This window comes from Monodon monoceros, unplaced genomic scaffold (genome assembly GCF_005190385.1).
Source record: "Monodon monoceros isolate NGI ecotype Baffin Bay Population unplaced genomic scaffold, NGI_Narwhal_1 Super_Scaffold_20, whole genome shotgun sequence".
Taxonomy (NCBI): domain Eukaryota; kingdom Metazoa; phylum Chordata; class Mammalia; order Artiodactyla; family Monodontidae; genus Monodon; species Monodon monoceros.
The window spans coordinates 71,848,538-71,871,694 of record NW_021703777.1 but is presented as its reverse complement, the minus strand read 5'-3'; the positions used below and the strand labels follow the sequence as shown (position 1 = coordinate 71,871,694).

At 41.0% G+C, this 23,157-nt stretch overlaps 1 protein-coding gene across 10 annotated transcripts in view; it reads left to right on the top strand.

The window, feature by feature from the left end:
* Nucleotides 1-23,157, top strand: part of LIMCH1 (LIM and calponin homology domains 1) — a 336,283-nt gene that overhangs the window by 10,647 nt on the left and 302,479 nt on the right. The window lies entirely within an intron of this gene.

Genomic DNA, 23,157 nt, shown 5'->3' with positions numbered 1-23,157 from the left:
CTTTCTTTAAATAAACATGCTCCCCAGCATTCTGCCCCGGGACTCTCACCCCCTCTTTCTCTCCCCACCTCAACCAATCAGTCAGGCTCCTCGGGACTCTCACCCCCTCTTTCTCAGTCAGGCTCCTCTCTCTCCCCTGTTGTAGGATCTAGCTAAAGAAAAAGCACGGAGGAATTTTACTGTAGTGGTCATCTGTATGAATTCTTATTAGATAGGTATTTTTAAAAGGACAATACCCCGTAAAAACTAATGACCAGCAGCTGGTATTAATAAGTGACTATGGCTATGACCATTCATTGTCATGACCCAGTGGAAACACTGAGAAATGGCATCCTCTCTGCCTTTCCTACAGAAAATTTAAAAAGGAGCTTGTGGAGCTGAATGTTGTTATCAACCAACAGACGTGGTTGCCGCCTGTTTCCTCAGGAACCTTGCAAGATGTCATAAATAGGAGGGGTGGGTGACAAGTGGAGGCCTGATTCATCATGTTGCAAGAATTGACGGAATGTGATAATGTAGTGATAAGGTAGCTAGTTCAGTGACAAATAAAAATAATAATAGTTAACACACTTCTAGAGCACTTATCATGTGGCATTGCTAGTCTCGGTGCTTGAGTTACTATATAATGTAATGTAATGTAATGTAATAACCTAGCACTGTGCCCAGCAGATAAGGTGCTTCTCAGGTAAGCACCATTTTATGCCCATTTTATCAATACATGACGGGAAAACTGGAGTACAGAAATGTTCATTGATTTGCCTGAAGTCACATAGTTAATAAGTGGCAGAGCTGGGGTTTGAATCCAGGCAGTTTTGTTCCAGAGCTTGAGCTTGGGCTGGTGACTGCTATGCTCTAGAAGGAAAAGCAAAACTTCTAAAAGGATCATGATCCCAAATATCTAAGCAAGCAGGTGACCTACCCTCCCTCTGGCTTCCTCTTTCCCTTGGCAGCTGTTTAGTGGGCATCTTCTGTGTGCATGGTACTGTTAGTTGCTAGGAAACAGTTCCATCTCTGTGATTCCTGAGCACATTCTGTGGAACTGGAGCCCTTTCATTGCTTTTAAAAAGATAAATTTTGGCAGGCGAGTGGTTACAACTATGATGAAAAACCATTATAGGAGCAGAATAAACCATAGCCGATGGGTGGAACTATTTTTACTTCCTTTCTCTTCACCAATCTCTTTCCCTCTGGTTGAGACCTGGCTCCCCATCTGTGTTCAAGTAGTCCTGGAACAGAAATTATTATTAACAGGAGGGAGAAAAGCATGTGTAGTTAGTGTGTGTCCCTGCTGGCTGCTCTACATTTGTCATCCTATTTAGTCCTTGTGTAACACATATCTGTTGCCCACCGAACCAGTTCAAGGGTCTTTACTGTGCCTGTTCCAGTAAGTTTTAGTCATGTTAAGACTGGCAGGCAAGTTGGTCAGGACTCTGATCCGATGTGGCTCCAGGGCCCTTAAATGATGCCCCTCGCAATGGTGCTTCTCTTGGCTCACACATCTGGTACCTCCTGGTCGCAGCTCCACTCTCAGACCCCTTACCTGGCATGGACCCCTGGTGTTCTGAGCAAATGCAGTTGGCTCTGCTATAATTTATGTTTCCGTAGTGTGAATTATCTCATATGCAATTGAGAAATAGGATGTGATGCTTTTAAGATGCAAGTTGCGGTGGTTTGTATGAGATTTTTCTTAGCACCTTAGTATTTTGCATCACCAATTAGCGGTAATTGAAAGCAAAGGAGGCTAGTGGAAGTGAACGGGGGAGGCGATGCCACCTTGTTCTCGCTCTGGGCTCCATCTGGCTTTGCACTGATTAAAAAGTCTGATTTTCCCAGATATTTGTGTGTCTTATCTTATCTCCATAATGCAGGAGCTTCAGTCTTTCCTCACACGCTTTCCATACTGCACCCTTGCCCCACCCCACCTTTTTGGTAAAATTCCACATTTATTCTATAATAGGAAATAGAAAGCATCTTTTTATTTGTGCTAGTAATTCTCAGTTTCTCATTGTTTTTGTTAGTGTTCTGGTTACAAAGTTGAATGGGATTTGAGCCTTCTGCCCCACCTCTAAATTTTCCATAAGCCCTGTTATATTTTAGTGTTTGATTTTGCAAAATATGAGGTTTTTGGTTGTTTGTCTTACTTTGGGACATTACTGATTCATTTTTAGGAATGTGCGTTGTTGTTTCATAGTAGAAATACTTGGATCTTAATGTCTTGTGCAGACTTACTGACTCTCACTCACAGGCTCACACACACACAGATGTATAAAACAACCGCTGGAAGATTCCTGATGCTGGAATTGAGGATCTTGGGTCCTAAGGAAACATTTTTAGGAACTTCATATTTCCTATCTACTGTCAGATGACCTTGGACAACATTCCTCAGAGAAGCGCCTACTGATTTTGGAGAGGTGGTGGAATAGTGCATTGTTTTTCCTGAGGCATTTTTCTTTGGGACTTTATGCCTTGGTGGTACTTAGAGCAGTGTCCTTCTCCCCAGTGGAACCTATGAGAATTATTTGTTGTGGGTGAGAAGCTCTTGGAAATGAGGCGAGTTGGAAATGAGGAAACTGAGACTTGAGGGTAAGTGTAGGCGGTTTGTCCGGAGGGTTGTTGGCTTCTAGGCTGCGACTCGTGTGGCCTTCCTGAGCCAGTATATACATATTGGCAACTTGTCTCAGTTTGGGACATTATTCGTTCATTGATTATATATTTATTGAGCATATCCTAAGAACTCAGGAGTAGATGAGACAAATGTGGTCCCTGCCCTTGTGAAGTTACACTCTACCAGGAGAGACAGACCCTGAGCATAGAATTCTGTGTGTGTGATGCACATTCAGAAAGGGAAGAGCCGGTTGTGTGGACATGGAGAGGGTTGGGCCTCATTTGGTCTGTGGGGCCTCAGGCAGCCTCTCTGAGGAAGTGCTGTGTAAGCTGAGACCCAAAGGATGAGCAGGGACTGACCAGACAACAGAGAGCAAGAAATTGTGTTCCAGGTGGAGGCTGAGGGGTGTGTGAAGACTCCACAGAAAGCGCTGGAGGAGCCCAGTGAGGTGGGTGTGTTGGAAGTCAGGGTGAGGGAGGTGCGGGATGAAGCTGGAAGGCGGGGTGGAGGGAGGGCTGCTCAGCCTGGTGCAGGAGGTGGGAGTCCTCAGAGCTGCCTGGCCCTAGCCTAGGGCCATGGCTGGCTCTCTGTTGGACGACAGGGACCAGATTTTCTCCACACTTCTTCAAATTATCATAGTTCATGATAATAATTTATGAGGGCTTGAGACTTCCCTGGTGGCGCAGTGGTTAAGAATCCACCTGCCAATGCAGGGGACACGGGTTCGAGCTCCGGTCCGGGAAGATCCCACATGCTGCGGAGCAACTCAGCCCGTGCGCCACAACTGCTGAGCCTGCGTTCTAGGGCCCGGGTGCTACAGTTACTGAGCCCACACGCTGCAACTACTGAAGCCCACGCACCTAGAGCCCATGCTCTGCAACAAGAGAAGCCACCGCAATGAGAAGCCCACGCACAGCAACGAAGAGTAGCCCCGGCTTGCCGCAACTAGAGAAAGCCCGTGTGCAGCAACGAAGACCCAACGCAGCCAAAAATAAATAAATTAAATAAATAAATTAAAAAATAATAATAATTTATGAGGGTGTATTGCCTATGGCCCTATTCTAAGCATTTAACTTCTCAACCATCGTGTGAGCTAGGTGCAAACTCTTATTACTCCCATTTTACAGAGAAATAAGTAAATAGTCGAAGGTTACACAGCCATTAGGTGGTGGAGCTGATCTTCAAACCCAGGCAGTCTGGCTGCTTTACCTCTGCTAGTAACCACCATGCTGTGGGATGTGATACAGGCTCGTCACCAAGGGCAACCTTGAAGGATATTGGTGATGGGGTGGGGGGGCAGTAGTGAAGAGGTGGGGTGGGGTGGAGACGGGGATGATGCCCCAGGATGCTGGAGGCCCGTGTTGGCTTTAGAAATGTTTTCAGTATTTTTAAAGAAACTCCCCAAATGAATCTCTTTACCCAATACACTGCTTGACAGTTGCTGCTACCTGGAAAAGAGAGTGATTTTATGCAGATGAGACCCTAGGCATCTCTCTAACCCTACATTCTAATGCATATGTCATGGTCTTGGTTCCCAAGTGGCCTGATGGACCCTGGGGTTGCTCTGACATAATAAACCACTGACTTTTAACTTGCATCAAGAGTTGTGAATTGTATAATGTGTTAAAAATGTTTTTTCCTATTCATTTGGCTTTTATTTGGGTGTGTTTAGTGATTTTTTTCATTCAAACATTCTTTTGTGTGTTTTAGTTAGTATTCTGACGGTTGCAACAAACAGAAATCCAACCTAAAGTGGCTTTAGAAAAAAGATGGTGTATTGGCCTATTGACAGTCTGGAGGTAGATTCCTACTTCAGATGAGGCTGACTCAGCGGCTCAATGGTATCAGTAAGGACAAGGATTCTCTCAGCCTTTCAACTGTGCTGTACATTGCATGGCTTTATGCTCTGGCTTTATGTAATGTATCCATGCCTGCCCTACAGCATTCCAGAAAGTCCAGGCTTTTCCATCCGAGGACTCGGCGGGACAAGAGCAATTCCAGTCCTCATATTCTCTTTACACCCTCTGGCCACAGAAAGGAGACACAGCCCTCTTTCATGATCACCAGGGGAGTGGGTCAGTTGGTTAGCTGAAGTCAGTCGGGGTCCACCCTGGTCCATCCCTACCACTGGCTGCTACCCAACAGTGAAGTGGTGAATTCCCTAAGGGAAAACCTAGGGGAAGTAGATGATGATGAGATCAACAATAAACCTTACCAGTATTTTAATTAAAATGCGGTAATATATAGGAATGTGTACGTGGGTGGCAAGACTATAGAGAAAAACAAGGACATAGTTAAAAAACTGAGAACAATGGCTATTTCTTGGAGGTGAGTTTGGGGTTATAATCTAAGATTGGTTAAAAAAGGCATTAATAGATTGTTTCATTCCTATTTTTAGAAGATTAGAAAAGGGTCAGTTTTAGAGATATCACTGAGTGTCAGGTGCCCAACCCAGCACTTAAGTGGTTCTACTAGGTGTAAAAGTGTGATTGAGTGAATCAGATTGATTTTGAAGTGTTGATTAAAAAGTAATATAACTCACACAACTTAATAGCAAAACTACAAACAATCTGATTAAAAAATAGGCAGAGGAACTGAATAGACTTTTTCCCCAAGACGACATACAGATGGCCAACAAGTACATGAAAAGGTGCTCAACGTCACTAATCATCAGGGAAATGCAACTCAAAACCACACTGAGATACCACCTCACGCTTGTTAGAATGGCCATCCTCAAAAAGACAATAAATATCACGTGTTGGTGAGGACGTGTAGAAGAGGGAACCCTTATGCACTGTGGGTGAGCATGTAAATTAGTGCAGCAACTATGGAAAACAGTATGGTGGTTCCTCAAAAAATTAAAAATAGAACTACCATATGATTCAGCAGTTCCATTTCTGGGTATTTTTCCAAAGAGAACAAAAACACTAATTCAAAAAGATATATGTATCTGTGTGTTCATCACAGCATTATTTACAATAGCCAAGATATGGAAACAACGTAAGTGTCTATCAACAGATGAATGGATAAAGAAGACGTCATACACACACACACACACACACACACACACACACACACACACACACAGTTGAATACTACTTAGCCATAAAAAAGGAGATCTCACCGTTTGTGACAACATGAATGGATCTTGAAGGCATTATTATAAGTGAAATAAGTCAGACAGAGAAAGACAAATATTGTATGGTCTCACTTATATGTGGAATCTTTATAAAAAAAGTTGAACTTGTGAAAACAGAGAGTAGAAGAGTGGTTGCCAGGAGGTGAGGGTGGGGGAAATAGGAAGAGGTTAGCAAAAGGGTACAAACTTTCAGGCATAAGATGAATAAAGTCTGAAGATTTAATGTATAACGTGGTGACTGTAGTTGATAATACTGTGTAATTGAAATTTGCTAAGAGAGTAGAACTTAATGTTCTCACCAAAAAGAAAACCACAACCCATATATATGTGTGTGTATATATATACACACACATATATATATATAAACAAATATATAAATATGTGAGGTAACGGAATGTGTTAACTAACTAGGTGGGAGGAATCCTTTCACAATATATATACATATCTGTATCAAATCATCACAACGTACATTTTAAATATCTTATAATTTTATTTGTCAATTATATTTCAATAAAACTGAAAAAAATAACATAAAAAGGTCCAAACTGGGTACTTCAATTCTCCTTTTTTCTCAATATATATTGACCTTTTTACTGAATTATATAAAAGAGCAGCTTTTAAAAAATGTTAGAAATGAAAGTATCCAATACCAGAATCTGATTTGTTTTCCCCATTAAATTTCACATTCCTCAGGTGAGGATGTATTTTGTGGAGGCTGAAGCCTAGAAATAGCAAAACCACACGGTTGTCGTTTGCTGGAGAATGCTCAGCCCTGTGCCTGTGCGCTTCCCAGGCATGTGGGCCTTCTAAAAGTGGGTTCGGCGGCTGTCACCCACTGATCCTCTGGCTGAGTGACCCAGATTGGCACAGCGCAGCTGGATCCTATGCAGAGCCTGTACGGGAAAGAGGAGGGTAAAAATAAAAACCGGTTGGACAGTTTAGGCGCCGTCAGGGTACTTGAAAGCTCACTGGTAGCTTTGCTAGTCCTTGGTCAGATTTTCACTTTTTTTTTTAAGGGATAGTAGTGGTTACAGGGACAGTTTCCTAGGTTTCTTAAATGGTAAAATAATTTCATATAGCACAGCAAAACACAGTCTAAGGTGCTTTTTTCTGTATGTAGAAAATATGTTTTTTGAGTTTAGAATATTTTGCCTATGAGTTTAGAATATTTTGCCTATTTATCCCACTACTCAACATTCAAGTCTGTAATAAAACTTTTTTCCAAAGGCATCTCTTTAATGGAATTACTCTCTGAAATAAGACCTCTCTCTCTTTGATAATAGAGTGAAATGAGCTTGTCATTATAGGGTTTTTTTAAAAATAGTTTTCTTTGTTATAAAAAGAAAGAGTAACAGTGTTTAAGTATGGTGTCGATTATCTAATGAGAATAGTTTTTCAATCCTGTCATTTTCTGGATTTTGAAATTTCTGTTTTAAAGTGCAGATTTGCTAATTTTTGAAGCTCTGGTCCTTACTAGTGGAAATTTCGAGATTTTTGTTTTTGGCATTTGACCAATATATTTTGTTAAAGTGCAAAAGCAAATTCTGTGTCACGGTTTCCTCAGTTACTGATAGCTTTGAAGCATGTGACAATTTTTTTCCTCCTGAATACTTTGTGTCTTTTAGTGTAAGCATCTCTCTGTGACCTGTAGATTGAAAATTAAATCCCCAAATGGACTTTGCCTTGCAATAGCAATATAAAAGAATATTAAGTATTGATATTTTAAATATATGGAGATATATGGGGAATGTGAGTATAAATTATTTTTAAAATAAAATTTAAAAAGATCTCAAAATACCCTTTTGGAGACACATCTTTTTAATGCAATGTTTATATCATTAATGCTAGTTTGGAATAAGAGTCCTAAGAATTTTCTTACATATCATTTATTAAGTTACTCATTATTTTGAAATCTACTAAGAGGCTAATAATGCCTATGGATATCTTTTGGCGGTGATAGAAATATTCTAGAATTAGATAGTGGTGATGTTTGCCCATTTATTTATAGTACTTAGTGGAAATACTGAAATATTCTGAATTATACATCTAAAAGAGTGAGTTTTATGTTAAAAAATCTATTAAGAGCTCTTAATGTTGTTATAACTATTCTCAAGATGTGTAAAAAACACATGAAATTAAGGTATATATTAATCAACTCTTGGTACAGCAGTGCAGTGTGACACACCGCCCACCAAAACTCACAGTGGCAGATAGCAATCTTTTTTAGCTCACGGTTCCAATGGTCTGCTGGAGCAGTTCTGCTTCAAGCTCTGGGTTGACTGCGCTTGGGTCAAGACTGTGGGGTTCAGATCTGCTTCATGTGTGTTTGTTCTCCTTGGACCAGAGGCTACCTGGGAGATGTCTTCATGGCAAATGAATGACAGGTGCACCAGAGCCCAGCCAAATCATGCAATGGACTTAAATTCTCCACTTGCATCACATCTACTCACATTCCACTGCCAAAGCAAGTGATGTGGCCAAGTCATTGAGACAGGGAAAGACATTTTGCTCACAGTAGGAGGGGAGGGGAGTGAATATTCGTCAAACAATACTCCAGTCTATCACAAAGTGTTTGTGGTTCCTCGTAGCCACAAAGGGAGAAGAGAACATTTCTCCCTGGGTAGGGATCAGTATCTTTGAGGAGATAGATGGGCATTGGGTTGAGTCTTGATAAATGAGCAAGTGTTGTCAGTTGGATGGGGAAGGTAAGGGTGAGGAGAGATGAGAGCAAGTGTTGGAGAAGGGCCTTCTAGATCATGAGAGCAGCTTGAGCAGAGAGATGGAGATTTGTAGGAGCAGGGTATGTTTAGGAAGCAGCAGGGCCAGAGTATAGCATTTGGAAAGGGCTGCTGGGAGAAAAGACTGGGTCCTATCAATGAAGACCTTGTGCACCATGCCTTAGGGTTTGGTGTTGGAACTAAAAGGGCTGGGCTCTGGAATCAGACAGCCTGAGTTCAAAACTTCACCCTTCCATTTACTAGCTCTGTGACTGTGGGGAACTTACTTAGCATCTCTGTGCCTTAGTTCATCGTCTGTAAAATGGTAAGAGTATTCTCAGTGTCTACCTCATGAACTGTTAGGCTCAAAAAGTTAACACACAGAAGGCCCCTATAAAAGTACTTGACATATATCAAGTGCTTAATAGGTGTTGACAGCTATTAGTATTTTTATATTTTTAAAAAATTTATTTTATTTTCGTTGCACCAGGTCTGAGTTGCTGCAGGCAGCCTCTTTAGTTTCGGCTGGTGGGCTCCTTAGTTGCAGCTCGCGGGCTTCTTGGTTGTGGCTCGTGGGCTCCTTAGTTGTGGCATGCATGTGGGATCTAGTTCCCTGACCGGGGATCGAACCCCCGTCTCCTGCATTGGAAGGCAGATTCTTAACCACTGCGCCACCAGGGAAGTCCCAGCTACTAGTATTTTTAAATGGAGTTTAGATTTTATCTTTAAGCAATGAGGAATAACCAAAAGTAAGGAAGGGACATAATTATATTATGTTTTGGGAAGATGACCTTGGTGGCAAGGAAGAGAATGATTATGGTGGTCAGTCCTGAAGCAGGGAAGCCAGAGGTGATGATGGCAGCAAAGTGGGAATGAATGTGAGAGACATTAAGGATGATATAACATTGATGAGATTTAGTGACTGAATGGATGGGGGAGGTGAGAGAAACAGAGAAATTGAGAGTGACCCCCAAATTTATGTCTTGATCAACTGGGTGGTTTGATTTCCTGAGACAGGGAACATAGGAAGAGGAGTGATGTGAGGAGAAAGAGGACGAGCTCAGGTTTGAATGTGTTATTGGAGGAGCCTATGCGACATGCAAGAATGTTTAAGAAGCAGGGTCCTGTGGCTGAAAGAGGACAGTGTGCATTGCTTTGAGTGATTGCAGTGATTTAAGGCTTGGTGGGAGGTGTAAAAGCTGGGAGAGAAGAGTGTAGATTATTATTTCGTGGTGCTTGACAGCAGCGAAAGGAGACAGCTGTAAATAGCAGGGAGAGAGGAACATAAGGTCTCAGTAGGATTTGTTTTGTTCTGTATTTGAAGATTCTGTATTTGAAGAAGACTTGAACGTATTAGATGGCTTTGAGAGAGGAGGAGAGGAGACATTGATTGTATAACAGTGAGAAGGTATGATGAGTAAGAAAAGGTTCCTGGGACATACAGGAAGGGAATTTAGAGGAGATGTAAATAGGAGAAAGGGCCCTTCTAGATACTTGTCAAGAAAACTTTTAAAAGTTTTGTGATGGTGCCTTAATTATCTATTGCTGTATAGCAAATTAATCGCAAACGTAGCAGCTTAAATCAACGAATATTTATCATTTCTCAGTTTCTGTGCGTCAGAAATTTAGGAAGATTAGATGGGTTGTTCTGTCTCAGGGTCTTTTTTGAGGCTGCAAACAAAATGTTGGCTTGGGCTGCAGTCATCTGAAGGCTTGACTGGAGCTAGAAGATCCTCTTCGAAGACGGCCCACTCATGTGAGCAGGAGCTTCAGGTCTTTGCCGGCTGTTGGCGGGAGGTCTTAGTTCCTTGCTGTGTAGGCCTCTCTGTAGGACTGCTTGTGCGTCCTTAGGACGGCTCACTTCCTGAGTGAGTGATTCAAGAGAGTAAGGAGGATGCCACGATCCTATTATGACCTGGCCACAGACTTCACAGGCTTCCCTGTCTGCCACATTGTATTCCTTAAGAATGAGTCACTAAGTATAACCCACACTCAAGAGGAGAAGAATTAGATTTCACTTTTCAAAAAAAATTTTTTATTGGAGTACAGTTGGTTTACAATGTTGTGTTAGTTTCAGGTGTACAACAAAGTGAATCAGTTATACATATACTTATATCCACTTTTTAAAGATTCTTTTCCCATATAGGCCATTACAGAGTATTGAGTAGAGTTCCCTGTGCTATACAGCAGGTTCTTACTAGTTACCTATTTTATATATAGTGGTGTGTATATGTCAGTCCCACTTTTTGAAGGGAGGAGCATCAAAGAATTTTAAAGCACCGTAAGTGGCTACAGAATCAACATGTACTTTTAACTGTAATTGATCATGTGTCATGCTTTATATATAGGGGATTCAGTAGTAGATATTCTGACATACAATCATTTGTCCTAATCTAGTCTATTTGGATAAACGGTGAGTTTAAGATGTTCTCCTAGATACATTTTCCAAAATGGATCTAGTCTTTTAAACTGTAAAAGTGTAAACAATAACAGCAACAAATAATACAGGAATAAAATAGCCTCTGAGCCCAGAATCTCACCTGATACAGATAATCACTGGTAATATGGACCATTTATACCTAAACCCATGTTGCTCAAAATTTTGCTTGATTCTGAAGCTTTTTGTTCCAGCAAAATGTTACAGAGATTTGGGGTTTTCTCAAATTTTATTTTTTAAAATAATTACTGCCTCCCTGTTAGTGGAGAGCTTGAGCTCAGCAGTTCTCAGCTCTGGCTGCACATTAGAATCACTTGGGAGTTTTTGATTTAAAATGATCTGGATCAGGGCCTGGGCACTGTTATTGCATAAAAGTTTCCCCCGAGTGATTCCAACGTGCAGCCAGGGTGGAGAACCCAGCAGATGACAAAACAAGCGAGAGTAAGTTGTAAGATTTAAAACATATTTTAATGATTATTTATGTGGGGGGTGTGTGTGAAGGGATGTGCATCCAGGGAATATAGTTACAGTTTCTGCCAATAACATCATTCCTCGTTCATATAATGGAATAAGATATCAGTATTTCATGGTGGATTCTAAAGAGGAGTATGAAATTCCAGATACCTGAGCACATTTGACAACAGTTTCTTTTAGGAGAATCTTCCTATTTTCTGCATTGAATCATAGACATCCCAGAGTGTAAGCTCATATGGTAGTTACTGTCCTTTGTGCGAATACATTCATTTATTAAATAAAACATTCCTGAACACCTACAACGTGCCAGGTACTGCCAGGCACTGAATGCCCAGGGAAGAATAAGACAGAGACTCTTGCTTCAAATGAGTGACTCTTCATCTCAGTGTAGGAGATAAGCAGGCATACAAATAAGAGGAAGCAAAGGTAAGAAAAGTTTTAAGAACTGTTATTAAAACAGCACAGCAGCAACCAGTCAGAATAACCCAGTTGCAGTGGCGCCAGCCGCAGGTAGTCGGTTCAGTGCATACTGGCTGCCCTGAGTGTAGGTAACACAAGATATAATATTTTTAATACCTGAAGAGAAATGTAAAAAAGAGGGAGCAGAAAGAAAAGAACACTTTTATAATTCCAAATTCATGTTCCCCCCATAGAGGGAAGAGAATCCGTCTGGTTGGTTGCATCCATTCTTCATGCCGTCCAATACGCACCCTTTCAGGTGAATGCAGGTGGAGTCTGTTTCCTTACCCCATGGATCAGGGAAGGCCTTTTGACTTGCTTTGGCAAATAGAATGTGGCAGAAGTAATGATGTGCCAGTTCCGAGCTTAGGCTGTAAAATGCCTCGAGCAACTCTGCTTGTTCTTGCTCCTGTGCCATCGCTATGACGTGATGCCCAAGACAGCCTGCAGGAGGATGAGAGACCACGGACAGAGTGGTCCTAGACGCGGCCAGCCAGCCAACACCTATATCAGGGTTCCTCAACAGAGGCACTGTTGACCTTTGGAGCTGGGTAATTCTTTGCTCTGGGGATGTCCATTTTAGGGTGTTTAGCATCTTCCTGGGCCTCTACCCACTAGATTCCAGTAGCACCCAATTCCCTCCAGTTGTGACAAGCAAAAAAGTCTCCAGACACGCCAAAGAGAAAAATGCCCCTGATTGAGAACCACTGCCCTAGACTTATGAGGTGGTCCATCCAAGATCAGCAGAACTACCTAGATGCTGACCCCAGATGCATGAGCAATAAATGCTTGTTGCTGTTTGCTGTTGAAGTTTGTGGCTCTTTGTTATGTAGCATGATTGTGGACTAGGTAGCTAATACAATGAGTGAAAACGTGGAAACGTGAAAATGGGAGGTTGAACTGGACAATAGCAAGTACTCCAGCGTGGTGCAAGCGTGAAGAATGGGTTTGTAGGTAGAATGGGGTTAGTATGAGGTACAGACAAGACTGAAAAGCTAATTTAGGGGCTGTATCCATGGAGACTTTAGGTGCCTTGGTATGAATTGTGAACATGATTATTCATGGGCAAGGGAGAACTGTCAGAAATTTTATGTGTGTATTTACCATTTATTTATAGCCGAGAGAACAGTATAATCAGTCTGTACTTCAGGCAGCAATAGGGAGGGGGAATTGGAGGCGGGAGGGAAGGTTTTGCTGTAGTTCAAGTGATTGGTGCAGAAGACCTGAATTAGGGAATAATCGTAGGTTTGAAAAGGAGAGGATGGTTGCCAGAGACATTTGGGTGTAAAATCGATACAGTTTGGGAATCTCTACATTTCTGCCTTTGCGCATTTGGTTTCCTCAGTGTGAAATATCTCCTTTCCTCTGGGCATCCTCTACTCCAGCGGTCCTCAACCTTTTTGGTACCAGGGACCGGTTTCGTGGAAGACAATTTTTCCACGGACAGGGCGGTGGAGGGTGGGGGCGTGGGGGATGGTTCAGGCGGTGATGCGAGCGGTGGGGAGCGGCTGATGCAGCTTTGCTCGCTCGCTGCTCACCTCCTGCTGTGCGGCCTGGTTCCTAACAGGCCGCAGGCCGGTACCGGTCCGTGGGGCCGGGGTTGGGGACCCTTGATCTAATTAATCTTCAGAAGTCAGCTCAACACTCAAGAAAGTCTTTTTGGTGACATCTTCTGTGTCTCGTGAAGGTAGCACCCTTACAGCTCTTACCACTGTTTTTTCCCCTCCATAAGACTGTGTTAACCTTTTTAGCACTGAATTTTCCATCTTCTAACAAATCAGTTGTAAGTCTGTCTCTTGAATATTATCAACTGCTAATTCCCTTATTAAGCACCTACTCTGTGTTTGGCTTGGTGGTGTAGGTGCTTTGGAGACAGCTGTGAACTGGAGAGGTATATGCTTTCCTGGAGTGTACGGTCTGTCTAGTGGAGGAACACACAGATAAACAGGCAATCACGGTACATGCTATGATGAGGGGAGTAAGAGAGGGCATGGAACGGCGGGGTGGGAAGCCTTAATCTGGAACAGACGGTGCTGATGAAGGCCTCTTGGAGGAAAGAAAGCAAAGGTAGGATTTGGTAATGAGGAGTGAAAGCCAGGAAATTGTGGGTTTTATGGTCTGGATTGAGAGGAAACACAGCACATTTGAGAGACAGAAGAAAACTCAGAAAAGCTTGATTATGAAGGGCCTTGTAAATTACGATCAGAGCTGTGCTGGGGAAAATCACACTGATTGATTTTTAATCCTGGCGGCACATCAGAACCACCTAATGGAGCTTTTAATAATACAGATACCTGAGTCTCACTTCAAACCTACTGAATCATCATGACCAGAGTATGTGGCTTGTATGTGTATGTGTATATATTTAAAGCTCCATGGGTAGTGCTGGTGTCTGGCCAGGCTTGAGAACTGTAGGCCTACAGTGGAGAGGAAGGACTGGAGGGAAGGGCAAGATTGCGTCAGGGACACCAGGGAGGCATCAAGTAATCTACGTGGGTGATAATGGTTTGAGTGGGCTTGGAGAAAACGTCTATAGAGTAAGAGATATTTAGGAGTTAAAGTCAATGAACTTAAGATTGATTGCTTGTAGGGGGATGGAGGAGTATGGTTCAAGGAAGACTCCCAGGTCTCTGACATGATCATGGAGAGGTAGGTAATATGCTTCACTGATTTAGGAAATGTCGGAGGAACAGGTTTCACGAAGATAAGGCTTAGAGTTTTAGTTGAGTTTGAGATGCTCAGTGGAACCTCCATGTAGGATTGTCCACTAGATAATTGGTTATAAGAGTGTGGAGTTCAGGAGAAATTACTAGCCTGGAGATAAAAGAACTGTAGATCATTACTGTGTGATGATCTACATCACTGGAGCCTATGACAGTGGGTGAAATTGACCAGGGAGTGTGTGAGAAGGAAAAAGGGAACTGGGAAGAACTACAACTTTTAAGAGATGAGTAGAAGAAGAACTTACTGAAAAACTAAGATAGGGAAGACAACTTAGTTGGTGGACAACTAAGAGAGTGGAGTCTTGGAAGCTAATGGAAGATAATTTTTTTTTTTTTTTTTGTGGTACGCGGGCCTCTCACTGTTGTGGCCTCTCCCATTGCGGAGCACAGGCTCCGGATGCACAGGCTCAGCGGCCATGGCTCATGGGCCCAGACGCTCCGCGGCATGTGGGATCCTCCCGGACCGGGGCATGAACCCGTGTCCCCTGCATCGGCAGGCAGACTCTCAACCACTGCGCCACCAGGGAAGCCCTGGAAGATAAGTTTTTAAGAAGGAAGGGGTGAACACAGTTGTCAAATTAATTGTCAAATGCTGCCAAGAAGGCAGACAATGAACTGAAAAGTGACTGCTGGCTTTGGCTACTGAAGGCTGTTGGCAATCTTAGCTGGAACCGGTTCAGTGGAGTGGTGGGGTAGAAACCAGACTGTAGTGGGGTGAGCAGTGAGTAGGAGATGAGAAAGTGTGAACAGTGAAAGGGCATTCACATTAGGCTCTGCTTTCTTGGTTATCATGGAATCCTCTGCACTCAAATTTTAAATAGGTGAAAGAATGGGTAATGGTGAAGGAAGGGGCTAAGGTGATGCAAAGTTTTGAACCTGACTAATTAGGCCTATAGTAATGGCATTTGTTGAGATTTGCAGCAAAGCAGGAAGAACAGCCTGAGTTTGTTTTTGTGTTTTAGGTGTACAAGGGAGAGGATACTAGGTGGGATTTTGGACATGTTGAATATGATGCTCTCTTTTTCTGATTATTCTATGAGTAGAACATTGTTTTCAAAATCCAATCTAAATACAACCAGGGATAACTTGCAGATAACCAAAGCTAAGGTTTTCCCTTAATTTTATAAGCTTGGGAATGTAACAGAACTTACATAAAAAAGAATAAGAAATCTAGGAATTTAAGACAAAAGGAATGAAAAGATATATTTCTGGGTATAAGTGAACTAAAATTGATGGCGGGGGTGAACACATCCTCTTTGGATGAGCAGGTAGGACTACTTCTTTTATGGTAGTTTCAAATTGAAAATTTGATTTTTCAGTGTATTTAACTTCTCTGTTCTTTGAAATTGGGAAAATTCAGTTGTACTCTGGACCAATGGATAATTGTGATCTGGCTCTGTTCCACTTGGGCAAGCTCTGTTTCCTTAATACATGCACTTCCTTCATCTGTTAGTGATAAGTAGGCAAGTGAAGAATTCTTATCTACATATATGGATTGGACATCTGTTCTATTCTACTGTTTCAGCACAGACTTCTTTGCTAGGAAATTAATGCAAATAAGTAAGCCCCCTCTTATGTAAAGGCACTTTAGATTGAGAATATTTGTTATCTGAGCACCTTATTTGGATTAAATTGATAATTCAGATTTTTTTTTCTGATATTTTGAGTGATGCAGAAATCATTGTCATGGGTTCCCTAGATGTTGCAACAAGTTAAAAAAATGTAATTTTGCAGATGACTCCCAAGCATATCCTGTGGGTGTTCAAATTTGTCAGAGTGCTGTAACACATTTTATTCTGCCTATAAACAATGTTCTAGAGAGGAAAGCAAAAAAATCACCATGGAAACTTGGTAGAATGCTCTTATTTGTTTTTCTGAAAGGAAAATTCTAAAACTAGATAATGAGGTATAAAAGAGCAATGCAGATTGTGTAGCCAGCTATCCAGGAAGTGAGCTCAAAAGAGAAAGGATTTGGTGCCCTGTGTGGGTCAGTGTTATTTATGATCTCATTTCCCTTTTCTCATGAGGAAGGGCTACAAAAAGGTCCAGCAAATAGCCTGATGAGTTTTTCTTTGTAGTGCAACCTTTTTGGAGACACCTGTAAGTATCAGGGCCACGGATGAACAGAGAGCGATGGGAGTTGGTAGGGGAAGGCCCTTGAGATTCCATTAGACATCATCTTGACCACTGGAATAGTGTTACTAGAGTGACTTGATTAGAACAATTTTGAGAAGGGGGAGATAAATATCAAAAAAGATATACTACATAGTCAATGAATTGCTGCACTGATCAATAAGAACTAAAAAGTGGAATCAAGTCCAGCACCATTTTTGTGGAGGGACTGTAGGCAAGCCAGTTGTCAACAGGACATCCAGTTGTAGCACCAAATTGGTCATCTAGAACTCAGTGTCTGACCTCCAAAAGGCTGCTACAGTAGGACTTCTGTGACCCCTCTTGGAGAAGCACCATCAGACTTACAGGGACACCAGTACACGTATTCAGTAGGGGAGGGATGAAGCACTCAGGCAGAGAGCCTGACTGACCAGTTGGAATTGCAGCCACAGCATTAGTAGCTGGGAGAGCTTAGGAAGGTTGCTTAATCTCTCCAAACTTCTGTTTTCTTATCTATGAAATGGTTATGATAATAGCACCTATCTATCTCATAGGGCTGTTTTGAAGAATAAATGAGTTAATATATAAAAGGCATTAGAAGAAATTTCTGAAACATAGAAAGCACCAGTTATAAGCTCTGATTATTCAAGAATCTATGAGCAATGCTTTTTTGGCTGTGTCTTTTTCTGAATTGGTTACGTTTACAACATGACCAGCCAAGCAATTACATTTTGTTGTTGTTCTTTAGCAATTACTTTTGATGAGTTAAATGGGATAAATATAAATGGGGAGGGGAGATATTGAAACCCAGTTTTCAGTCATGTGGCATCATGTGGAATACTGGGAGATAGTTGACAAAACATTCTGGTCTCAAGCATTTAGGAACAGTGTGGCTATTTAGCAAAGGTGTATCAAAAGGACAGCCTGGATAACCATTAGATCACTTCAAGGGTGGGGCTTCTGATGTGCACCAAACTCAGGGGTGAGTTTTCTGGTGTGCACTGCAGGAAAATAAATTGTATACTTAATTTTTTTTAGCTAAAGGAGCCATTATATCTGTGTGCTGTGGTGGACACTGCAGCTTTTGGTCCAAAGGAGACTTTTTGATTATCTGGGCTCTCCTTTTCTCACTCTGAAGAGTGATGAAGAATTGGCTACCAGAAAGTGCAAAAAGAATAAAACAGTTTTACTTCTGAGACATAAATTGTTATCCATGATAATAATTCAGTAAATACTCATGCATGTTGTATGTTTTAAAAAATTAAGCAAAACTTTCTTTCATTTGTTTTATTACAAAGATATGGAAATACAGAAAATCAGAAAATATAAGTAAGTACAAAGAAAAATGTTCATAAGTCATTTCGTATGGAATCTACTTATGTGAGCATTTTCTAGGTACATAAACATTTTTATTTAAAAGGGGATCTTATGATTTCTATTTTAAAATATATTGTAAACACATTTCCTTTACAATGACTATACATCTATGATATCATTGAGCAACTTATTTAAAAAGACAGATTAATAAAAAGTATTTAATTATTACTCTAATCAACATGTAAGGTTTTACAGTTTTTGTAAACCTATTGTTAAATAACTAGGACTGGCCACTTGCCAAATGTGCATAACAATGAAGCTCCTTCAACTTAAAAAATTGTTTATTTTAACAGCCAAAGAAGCAGCTGCCCTCTGCATATGTACCACAGTGGGGACCATTTCTTGATGAAGGCATTTCACTTGATGAAAAATCCGTATCAGTTTTGTGCAGGAGATATAGTAGTGTTCAGTGAGGACCCGAGTGATGAGCAAAGGAACATTGGTAATTACCTTAGAAATCTACATTTGGCAACTGTTTCACAATTTTCACCAACTAAAACTTGATATTCAGTTTCTTAAAAACTTAACTTACTATAGACCCAGCAATTCTACTCCTAGGAATCTATATAAGAGAATTGAAAACATATATTTACAAAAACTTGTGCTTGAAGGTTCATAGCAGCATTATTCATAATAGCCAATAAGTGGAAACAGCCCAAGTGTCTATGAACAGGAGAATGGATAAACAAAAGGCGGTCTATCCATACAATGGAATACTATGCTACTTAGAAATACAAAGGAATCAATTACTGCTATATCCTACAACATGGGTGAACCTCAAGAGCATTATGCTAAGTGAAAGAAGCCAGATGCCAAAGACTCTGCATTTTATTATTCAGTTTATATGAAATATCTAGAAAAGGCAGATCTATAGAGACAGAAATCAGATTGGTGGTTGTTTGGGGCTGGAGGTGAGAGTGGGCATGAACTGCAAGTAGGCATGTGGAGGCTTTATGAGGTGATGGAAATGTTCTAAAACTGGTTTGTAGTGATGGCTGCATGACTCTATAAATTTACTAAAAATTATTGAATTGGGTACTTAGGTGGGTGAATTTTATAGTGTGTAAATCATATATCCATAAAGCTATTTAAAACAAAAAACCTTGATGCTCAGTACTTGATTGTCAAAACTTGAAAAAGGAAACTAATATGACATCTGCAGCAGAATTTCCCAACCTGTCTGCTCATCAGAATCATTTGGGAAATTAAAAAAAAGAGTCCTTGATTATCATACTAAGTGAAGTAAGTCAGAGAAAGACAAATATCATATGATACTGCTTATATGGGAAATCTAAAAAAATGATACAAATGAACTTATTTTCAAAACAGAAACAGACTCACAGACTTAGAAAATAAGCTTATGGTTACCAGGGGGAAGGGGGGGGAGACAGACTAAGAGTTTGAGATTGACACGTACACCCTGCTATATTTAAAATAGATAACCAACAAGGACCTACTGTATAGCATAGGGAACTCTGCTCAATATTGTGTAAAAACCCAAATGGGAAAAGAATTTGAAAAAGAATATATACATGTATATGTATAACTGAATCACTTTGCTGTACACCTGAAACTAACACAGCATTGTTAATCAGTGATACGCCATGAACTGTTTCTATATTTTGGAGATTAATCCTTTGTCCGTGGCTTCACTTGCAAATATTTCCTCCCATTCTGATGGTTGTCTTTTCATCTTGTTTATGGTTTCCTTATCTGTGCAAAAGCTTTTAAGTTTAATTAGGTCCCATTTGTTTATTTTTGTTTTTATTTTCATTGCTCTAGGAGGTGGGTCAAAAAGGATCTTGCTGTGATTTATGTCAAGGAGCATTCTTCCTATGTTTTCCTCTAAGAGTTTTATAGTGTCTGGTCTTACATTTAGGTCTCGAATCCATTTTGAGTTTATTTTTGTGTATGGTGTTAGGGAGTGTTCTAATTTCATTCTTTTACATGTAGCTGTCCAGTTTTCCCAGCACCACTTATTGAAGAGGCTGTCTTTTCTCCATTGTATGTTCTTGCCTCCTTTGTCATAAATTAGGTGACCATGTGTGCGTGGGTTTATCTCTGGGCTTTCTATCCTGTACCATTGATCTATATTTCTGTTTTTGTGCCAGTACCATACTGTCTTGATGACTGTAGCTTTGCAGTATAGTTTGAAGTTGGGGAGCCTGATTCCTCCAGCTCCGTTTTTCTTTCTCAAGACTGCTTTGGCTATTTGAGGTCTTTTGTGTTTCCATACAAATCGTGAAATTTTTTGTTCTAATTCTGTGAAGAATGCCATTGGTAATTTGATAGGGATTGCATTGAATCTGTAGATTGCCTTGGGTAGTATAGTCATTTTCACAATGTTGATTCTTCCAATCCAAGAACATGGTACATTTCTTCATCTGTTTATGTCATCTTTGATTTCTCTCATCAGTGTTTTATAGTTTTCTGAGTACAGGTCTTTTGCCTCCTTAGGTAGGTTTATTCCTAGGTATTTTATTCTTTTTGTTATGATGGTAAATGGGATTGTTTCCTTAATTTCTCTTTCTGATTTTTCATTGTTAGTGTATAGGGACGAATTGGGAGATTAGGATTGACATATATACACTACCATGCGTAAAATAGATAGCTAGTGGGAACATGGTATAAAGCACAGGAACCTGCTCGGTGCTCTGTGGCAACCTAGGTGGGTGGGATGGGGAGTGGTGGTGGGAGGGAGGTCCAAGAAGGAGGGGATATAGGTATACATGTAGCTGATTCACTTCATTGTACAGCAGAAACTAACACAACATTGTAGAGCAATTATACTCAAAAACAAAACAAACAAACAAAAAAGAATTCTAAATAAAGTAAAAATTAAAAAAAAAAAAAAAAAGAGTCCTGGGCCTGCCCACAGCCTTGGAGTACCTGCTTTTAATGACCTTCCTAAGTGGTTGTCATGGCCAGCTGGATTGGAAACCGCTGCTCTGTGGCTTTAGATCCTGAACTGTTCTATCAGGGAAAAATACAAAGATGTGCATGGTCAATAGGTGCTGGTTTCACCTTCCCTTCCCGTCTATGTTAAATAGGTGTCAAATCCCCCCTCCCCCACCTCCCCATGGTTTGCCTTGAAGCCTTTCTTCTTGTACTTAAAGCTAGACTTGGTGCTTCTTTGCATTCACCATAGGGAATTGACACCACAGAAGCATCAGCACCATGTTTTTTTGTTTTTGTTTTTACTGGAAAGATGAAAAGAAGCATTAGCTGTGGAGCAAACAACATGCCTCTTTTCCTTAAATCCTGGGTGCCCTCTTTCTGTGACCCTTCTGCCAACTTCCTGCCGTATTCTTCTCCCTTTACTACTTTCCAAAGCTTGGGTGTATTCTGCTCCACCTGCTTTTCTCAGAGAGGGGAGGGTCCTCAGGCTGGGCAGCCTCTCTGCCTCCCTGGATTTCTGAGGAATACAGTTTTCTTCATTCTGTTGACTAGCTGTTGCTTGTTCCTTGTCTCTGCATACATGTCCTGCTTGTTCAACTCAGGTCGTCAGATAGCTGCAGGGGGAATGCTGTGTAGGAGGGTCTGCCACATCATGGTGTGTGATGTTACCGTGCCATCGATTATCAGATGGTTTCAAGGTATCTAGGCTTTGGGGTCTGACTAGGATTGCCAGATACAGCAAGCAAAAAATGCAAGGTGGCCAGTTAGATTTGAGTTTTGAATAAATAACAACATTTTTAGTATCTTTAGGTCCCTTTGCCTGAAGTTCAAATCTAACTTTGTATCCTGTGATTTATTGGGCAGCCATGAAATTTCCACCAGACTTGCCTTCACTTTTGGCTTCTCCATTTGACTAGTTAGGAATTCAGCAGGTGACTTACTATCTCTGAACCTTGCTTTTTTAATTTGAAAATTCGGGTAAATATTACCTGTAAGTGTGGGCTCCCCTCCTTCTCAGTAGACTCTAAGCTTGTGAGGGGCTGTGGTTAGCCTTATGGGCTGAGTTTAGAACTTCTGCTTACATGTTAATGTCTGGACTTTAATCCAATGGCCACACCTAGCTCCCAGGGTGGCTTGGATATGGTCTTTATTCTGACCATGTGCCTAAGCTACAAATTGAGGGTTCCGTTATATGGGAAGAATTTGGGGAAATTAATAGTCTTGGCCACACATTTTGTTTTCTCTCTACAGTACTGTTAAATAAATGCTATTGATGAAACACGGTTAATAAAACAAAGGGTGTTACCCAGTTGCAACGATGTAGAAATTGTCTGGATCATTGCCAAGGATATAGCAGGGAGGATTATTCTTGGATTCAACTCATTTGTTGTTGTATCCTGTCATATTGGGATAGTATTTTAATCCTTCCATGCTCTACTTTTTCCATTTGTGTGGTCATACTCTGTCAAAAAAAGAAGGGGTCTATGTTGATTGGGTCCACAGAAATAATCCTCTTACGTGGCTGAGTACTGATCCCATTTTTGTCAGGCCATCTCCATTTTATACACTTCATCTTCTCTTGGTGCCTGAGTGCACGCAGGGGTGTGTTTCTGCAGGCGTTATGTTCTAAGGTCCGCACACAAAGCAAACATCATGTGTGGTTAAAAGTACCCCTGAGTGTGGGCTGACATAGTGACTCACGTCTAACAAATAGGGTATGGAAAGGGAAAAACAGTAGCTTTACAGTGGAGGAAACTGGCAGCACCACGTTTACCAAATATTCAAGGTTAATGTCAATAATAATAATAGAAACAATGATAATAAACCTTATATGTCTGCGGATACGATGCAATGAGAAGAGTGCTTCATCCCTGTGTTATTCTTCTCCACAATCCATACCCCAGATTAGTCATAGGAAAGCATCAGACAAACCCAGACTGAGGGACATCCTACAAAATATCTGACCAAGTACTTTTCAAAAGTGTCAGGATCATGAAAATCAAGGGAAGATGAAGGATCTGTCACTGGTTGGAGGAGACTAAGGGATCATGATGATGAAACACAATAACGACATTAGTGGAAAAACTGGAGAAATCTGAGCAAACTCTGCAGTTTAGTTAACAGTATTGTGTTTGAAAACGTGATTAGGTAAGATGCTTGCATTAGGGGAAGCTGTGTGAAGGGCACATGGGAACTCTCTTTGCAACTCTTCTTAA